The sequence below is a fragment of the Bombus impatiens genome, unplaced genomic scaffold (genome assembly GCF_000188095.3).
Source record: "Bombus impatiens unplaced genomic scaffold, BIMP_2.2 scf_0089, whole genome shotgun sequence".
Lineage (NCBI taxonomy): Eukaryota > Metazoa > Arthropoda > Insecta > Hymenoptera > Apidae > Bombus > Bombus impatiens.
In genome coordinates this window covers 18,460-24,942 of record NT_176508.1, presented here as the reverse complement: position 1 = coordinate 24,942, position 6,483 = coordinate 18,460, and the positions used below count along the sequence as shown (strand labels likewise).

General features: G+C 38.6%; 1 protein-coding gene and 1 long non-coding RNA gene across 3 annotated transcripts in view; one reads left to right on the top strand and one right to left on the bottom strand.

Moving 5' to 3' along the window:
• Nucleotides 1-1,313, bottom strand: part of LOC100741809 (protein C12orf4 homolog) — an 8,171-nt gene extending 6,858 nt beyond the window's left edge. Inside the window, exon 1 of one of the 2 annotated variants that reach the window (XM_012394451.3) lies at nt 862-1,313. The gene's annotated coding sequence lies outside the window, so the exon portion shown is untranslated. The remainder of the gene's footprint in view (nt 1-861) is intronic. The other variant, XM_024372639.2, reaches the window with a different exon arrangement.
• LOC112214129 overlaps nt 1-5,939 on the top strand; it is a 136,345-nt gene extending 130,406 nt beyond the window's left edge. The window contains exon 3 of the long non-coding RNA XR_002948045.2: nt 5,518-5,939. This is a non-coding gene — a long non-coding RNA (uncharacterized LOC112214129). The remainder of the gene's footprint in view (nt 1-5,517) is intronic.
• The last annotated feature ends 544 nt before the right edge of the window (nt 5,940-6,483 follow it).

Genomic DNA, 6,483 nt, shown 5'->3' with positions numbered 1-6,483 from the left:
CCCGGCTTCCGCCGGGGCAATTTGTGACCCGCTTTGCGGATTTTTTTCGTGTCCTTTCGCGTGGAAAACGCGGTAGGAAACGTGAAATGGAAATTGAAAAATTGGAAAAGGGGGAGTCGAGTTGGAGCACGGCTCGTTATGCTTTATCGGCTCGCTCGATATTACCTTCGTTGCCGCGACAATCTCTTTTTATGCTTCGACATTATTTAAAACGTTGTACCCTTTCGTGCAATCTCCCTGATGAAATCCCATCACTTTTCAATGTCCAAGTTTAATCGACTTTATTCTACGAGAATTTCAAAGTCTCTAAATATATACAATATACAGGGTATTTCAAAGCGTACAATCAATTGTACGTATCGATTCAGGTTTACTTTCCAAGTTATTTAGTTTTGCGGGCATGTTTTACCTATTTCACCTTCTTTTACGTTATTCATATCCATCCATATCCATTTTTTTTTTTCATAGATTCTTTTAATTTTCATTGCTATCTCTATTTCAGCGATGGTAATCGAATACTGTACAGTGTTAGATATTTGATATTTATTTTACCTTAACACCATAAAAGATGTAGTAAACATGAACAGCGTCACCAAGGTCTGATAAGTACGGAGAAACGGAGCACGTCTCCATTATTTATACCCGTCTATTTACTTCTCTAGTCTCAACTTTCATAATTACCTTTTTCTTGATGAGTGTAATCAGATATTTTACTATATTATCCAACCCAATCCGAAGAGATTTAATAAACATGAACAACGACATGAAATCTGATAGGTATAGACAAGTTATCCAACATCAAATTATTTAATTACGCTATGATCCTGCGCCAAGTAATTGCTTTCACGCGAAGTATCATACCTTGTTTCCCTGTCCGCGCGTATCAGCTTCGTACGGAGGTGCTTGAGAATCGATTCGTTTTTCACCGAAGAACTATGACGTATCGTCTTTTCCCATGGACACGATGTCGCGTGTCCCAATGATCATCGCAACCGATCGTACGTAAACGCGAGGAATTAGCTTGTCAAATGTTCCTCGTGTATATCCTTCTCCTCCTCCTCCTCCTCTTCAATTACAGGTACTTACAGGCGTGTACAATCGGGTTCCTTAACGATGCGTGCACGTGCTTTCACAGCTGTCGAATTATCTTTCACGAGGCGCTTTCACTCGCGTGTCTCCTGCTCGTTGAAAAACCATTAACTCAGCCGAAACTCGTATACGAACTGGTCACCCTTGCTTCCCTTAAATCGCGTTGGTACGCTCCTTCGCGTTCGCTCTGCTGATCCAGACTAGGTTGAACCGTTACGTGACTGATGTGCCGTCACATGTCCGCGAGCGCGACCAATTGTGTTGACTGGTGATTTATAAATTTAATAGTCCATCGTCATTCTGCCGGAAAAGAGTCTGTCTCGGTCTCGAGAATCTTGCTCGGCCGACAGATAAAAAGTTTCGTCGTTGCGAATGGGCGGAGATTGTTTGAATCTCTGAGCAGTGAATTTATTTCTGTTGGTAAACGTAATTTCTGGGTTTGGAGTTTAGATTATTATTACTAAATTGTGGAATCGGTCAGTTCGTAAAGGCTATTTGTAAAGGATTATTCCTTATAATGTACTTTTTAATCGAACGAGTTTGCAGAGGGTGGTTTAGATTCTAAGGAATTATCAAATTGATTAATTTGCGAAGGGTAGTTTATAGAGCGGAGTTCTAAGTGGAAAAATTCGAAAATTCATTAATTTGTAGAGCACAGCGTATAGAATTTATGGATACGGTTCCTAAAACAAAATATTTTACAATTCATCACTTTACAGAGGCTAGTTGTACAGGGTGGTTGGTATCTGGTGGTACAAGCGGAAAGGGGGTGATTCTACGCGAAAAAGGAAGTCGAAAATATAGAATAAAAATTTTTCGTTCGAGGCTTTGTTTTCGAGAAAATCGACGTTGAATTTTCGCTCGGTACGCGTGCTGTAAGTTATAACGGATCTCACTGTAGATCGTTGTCTCGATGGAAAAATTAAAAAAAAAAATTAAAAAAAATGTTTATCTATATTTTCGACTTCTTTTTTCGCGTAGAATCCCTTTCCGCTTGTACCACCAGTTATCAACCACCCTGTATATATAAAATTATCATATATATCGTCAAATATTTATTAAAATTTATCTGACTGTTAAATATATTACTATGCGTTATTGTTAAATATATTTAATATGTTAAATATTGTTTCGTATAAAAATCTTGCGATCAATTAATATGTATACAGCTCGTGGGCTTTGATTTTAATTAAAAAGAAATCCTGGAATTGACTAGTTTGTAAACGGCAATTCATAGAGTTCACGCTACTTTAACAAATCCTGAAATTCTTTGCTTACCCTTGTAAAGCTTTTTTTTAAATGAAAAAAATCGTGGAATTAACCAGTTCGTAGATGGCAGTTTAAAGACCTTATGGGACGTTTGTTTGACGTTTTGGTACGAAATCGTATAGCTACTGTGCCTGTTATCGATGCAATGGTATGGTTTTATCGCGAGAACATTCGCCAGGTTCGCGTATCAGCAATGTGGAAATGCTCACGGTAGTTCTGAAATATGATCGACCCGCGCAACAATTTACTCGCGATATTATCTCACGGCAAATAGGCTAGAAGACGTAGAGGTACTTCCCGTGAGTCAGGTAAGGAATTTACCAAGACTACTGTCACGGCTGCCGCGCGTACATTCATTGAATCAATACGACACGTACGTCTCTAGGAATGTTAAATGACTGCGGAGGAGCAAACGTAGAGGAACGCGTGTTTCATTTCCAGCGATATGCTCGTTTGAACGTTCCACCAAATTGCTCGTTAAAACGAAATTATCGTCACGCAAACGCGCCTGAATGATTTTATTCTTGAAAACATAACTTTGCAATTTTCAGTTTATGATTTCGTGCGTTACGGCTCCTACATATTTTTCATTTCTCTGTTTCTTACACGAGTGCGTCATGATTATTCATTCTCACGTTCCTCTTGCGGAAGAATCGTACAAAAATTAAAAAATCGAAACAAAAACACACCTGCCGAAGCAATAACGTTACTTGGACGATTGGATCGATGCAACGTATGCGTCAATAGCAGCGAATGTGTAAACTACGAGCGCGGTTATTTTACGCAATTTTGTAATTTTGTGCAATGATATCGAAAATTTAACGGTTACTTAACCGCGAATTGTCAAATTGAAGACGAACGTAAGTAAACGAACGTTTGTCGGTCTAACTTACTATCGAGTTTCCAAGTCTAAGCATGAAATAAATTTAAAAATTTATTATATGGACATAAACTAGTTTGCAGAGCACTTTTGGGACAAGAGTCCATCGTAGACGAAGAAAGAAGAAAGAAGACGAAGAAAAAGAACGAATGGAAGAGGGTGCGCCCTTTATACATTGCGGCTGTACACGCTGATTTATGATGCGACGAAAATTATTGCCGCTGTTAAAATATCTCGAGACGTATTTATTGACAGATACGCGTTGCCTCCGCGAGACCATTCGTAAAACGAGGTGGTCCTCGAGACAACAAGGCGATGCCGACTCTAAATGCTATCCGTAAAGCCTCTCGGTACAAACGAATCGTAAAGGTACCATTTTTGCCAGAAACTAGTCGCCTTTCTTCCAAATATGCAACCTTAATAGCTTCTCATCAAGACTTCCGGGCGTTGAAATCAAAGTTTCCGAGCATTTTACAGTTTAACCGAGCAAAGTACTTTCTCGCGTCATCGCGCAATTCGTGCAAGTCTTTTATCTCTATTATAGTCTTTAATTTCGATAATCTTTTTAAGTACTGTAATCTTTTATTTATGATACGAAGAATATTTATGTTATGTAGTAAAAAGATGAAAGCCTAAAAAGATCTCGAGATCCGAGAATTGGTAGAATATTCAGTATTAGATACCTAAGTCGACGATGCTATAAGAACAATTAAGAAGCTGTTTAGATACTCTTTTTTACGTTGAATCCAACAGAAGGGAAATTAAGATCTTTATCCCTTGTTAAGTTTTAAAATCGCGACAACAGATGTAATCGTTCTGCGAATCTTTTTCTAGGAGAAAATTCATCGCGAATGTATCAGTTAAACATCGAACTAGAAATAATTATGGTAATTATACGTTGTTTTTTTAAAAGTAAATTACATATAGCTGGATCATTGAGATTTCCTAACGCCTAACGAAGAAAGAAACAAAGCGAATTAGGCTTTGTACGATAACATAACTGTTCTATCATACACAAGATTAAGCGATGACAAAAATGATATTGTAACAATCGTTTAAATTACCGCTTTCTAATAATCTGCCCATGTTTATAGAAATGAACTAAATTTCGAAGAAAATTTGGAAAATGCCTTCGTCAAAGAGAGAACGCGACGCCTGGCGCCTACGACACGCGATTTCAAGCGTCGCCGGTGGTGGCCGACTAAAATTAACCTTTCCGGCAACAACCCCTACGATTCCCCGTGTAAACATGCAACGGGAGTCGCCGTTGTGTTCGTCGCCGTGCTAAATCGTCCGCGCTTGTAATATTCGGGCAAGGATCGTCGGCGGCGGCAAAAATTGCGTACGTGAGGCAACTGCTTACGACTTCGTTCGTTTACTAGCCGCTTCCTATTTATACCAAACCGCCACGATGTTTTCTCCTTATCAGTGTGTTATTTTCTCTATCTCTACTTAGCCTCGGTTTATTAACTTCTTCCTCCAAAGGAACTATTTTCAAGGTTTCGTTTTGCGGTCGCGTTTCCACCCTTTTACGACGAGAACTTTTCTTTTATCAATGAATGTAATAACGTAATAGCGTAGACAATAAGGTGGAAAATTCGAAAGCGATATAGCTGAATTATAATTTGAAAAATGGAATATTAATTCTTCTTATAATTGGATTCTATCCGATTCCAACAAGTTTCGGTAGTGCGAGATATTATAGTAATCCAGCGGTTTCTTTAAAAGTCACCTACAAACGTAGTTCTTATAAATGAATGCTCTACGTTTATTATATTTCCTCAAGTCATGGAAACGTATCGCAGCAAAGATAAAAGTTATTTAATTATGAAACCAGAGAGGTGATACTTTTAAAAGTTGCATTACGCGACTAAATTCAAACTCTCAAAGTCTTCACTTACGCCGCTATGATTTTCCTTCCTTGTTATCAACCTCGTTTAAGGAGTTTCGTTGCTCGTTCCGAGGACGAGATCTTGCGTACATGAAATTTTGCAAACGAATCCGAAGAAGGAAGGCATAAAAGGTTTTCATGGTTGATTTTCTGACCGTAAAGACATAAAATATTTTGTCGTGACGCATTGAAGGCGCGTGGATCACCGGTCTTCGAGTGCATTAACAAAATAACGTAATAAAATCTGCCCCCGCGGTCGCTGCTCTTTGTCCCTTCACCTCTTTCACCTCTTTCACCCCTTTTCGCCCCATTTTCGCTCCAACTTCTCTCGTTCGTTCTTTCTTTCCTCTGTCACACTCGTTTCTTTCGTTCGTTTTTCTTTTTCTAGGTGGCCGCTCGTAAAATCTGATACATTGTGCGACCAGCCGTGGCGTATTCGTCATGTCGAGACACACCGAGGACACGCGATCGACGAAACGAAAGGATTGACCCCGTGGAACGTCCGTGACCAACCATCTTCTTTTTCTCTGCCAGGCACCTACGACTCCAGCGTTCCACGAAGTATCGATTTATGGGGTGAGTCGTATGAATACTTCCTTCCGTGGATTTTTATGCCGTGCATGATGCATGTAATTCAGCGTTTTACTGCTCACAGCGAGATATCCTTGATTACATTGTGTCTGACTTGCTTTCGGATATCGCGATGTTATGTAGCTTTGTGCACCATCTTAATTTACGAGGAAATTCGAAATCCTTTTCGAGCTGATGAAATTAACGACGGGGTCCATTTCGAAGATCGAAAATTTAGCAGCGTTCGTAATTTTTTCATTGAAACTATTTCAACCGAAACTTTCGTTTTATTAATCGATTTAATGCTACGAAATTGCTTCAACTCTTCTAGGATATCTAGAATTAGATTGCGGTTAGGTTAGAATTAGATATCCTTAGAATTAAACCAATTTCGTAGCGTTAAATCGATTAATAAAACGAAAGTTTCGCTTGAAATGGTTTCAATGAAAAAATTACGAACGCTGCTAAATTTTCGATCTTTGAAATCAACCCCATTGTTAATTTCATCAGCTCGAAAAGGATATCTAGATATATTAGGACGCTTAGCACGTCAAAAACGGTGCTGCTTCTATTAATAGTAGCTTGCAAAAGTCATCGATGGAAAGTATGATGAAAGTGCAACTTTCTTTCTATGGTAATATTTGCCAATAGAATGCTATTCGTATTCACGATGAAATACAGAAATGTAAATGAAGAATGATTAATTATAAACCATAAATAGTAAAATTGCAACGCTACACGTCGGGTTTAATATATAATTAACGATATAGTACGACATAATTGG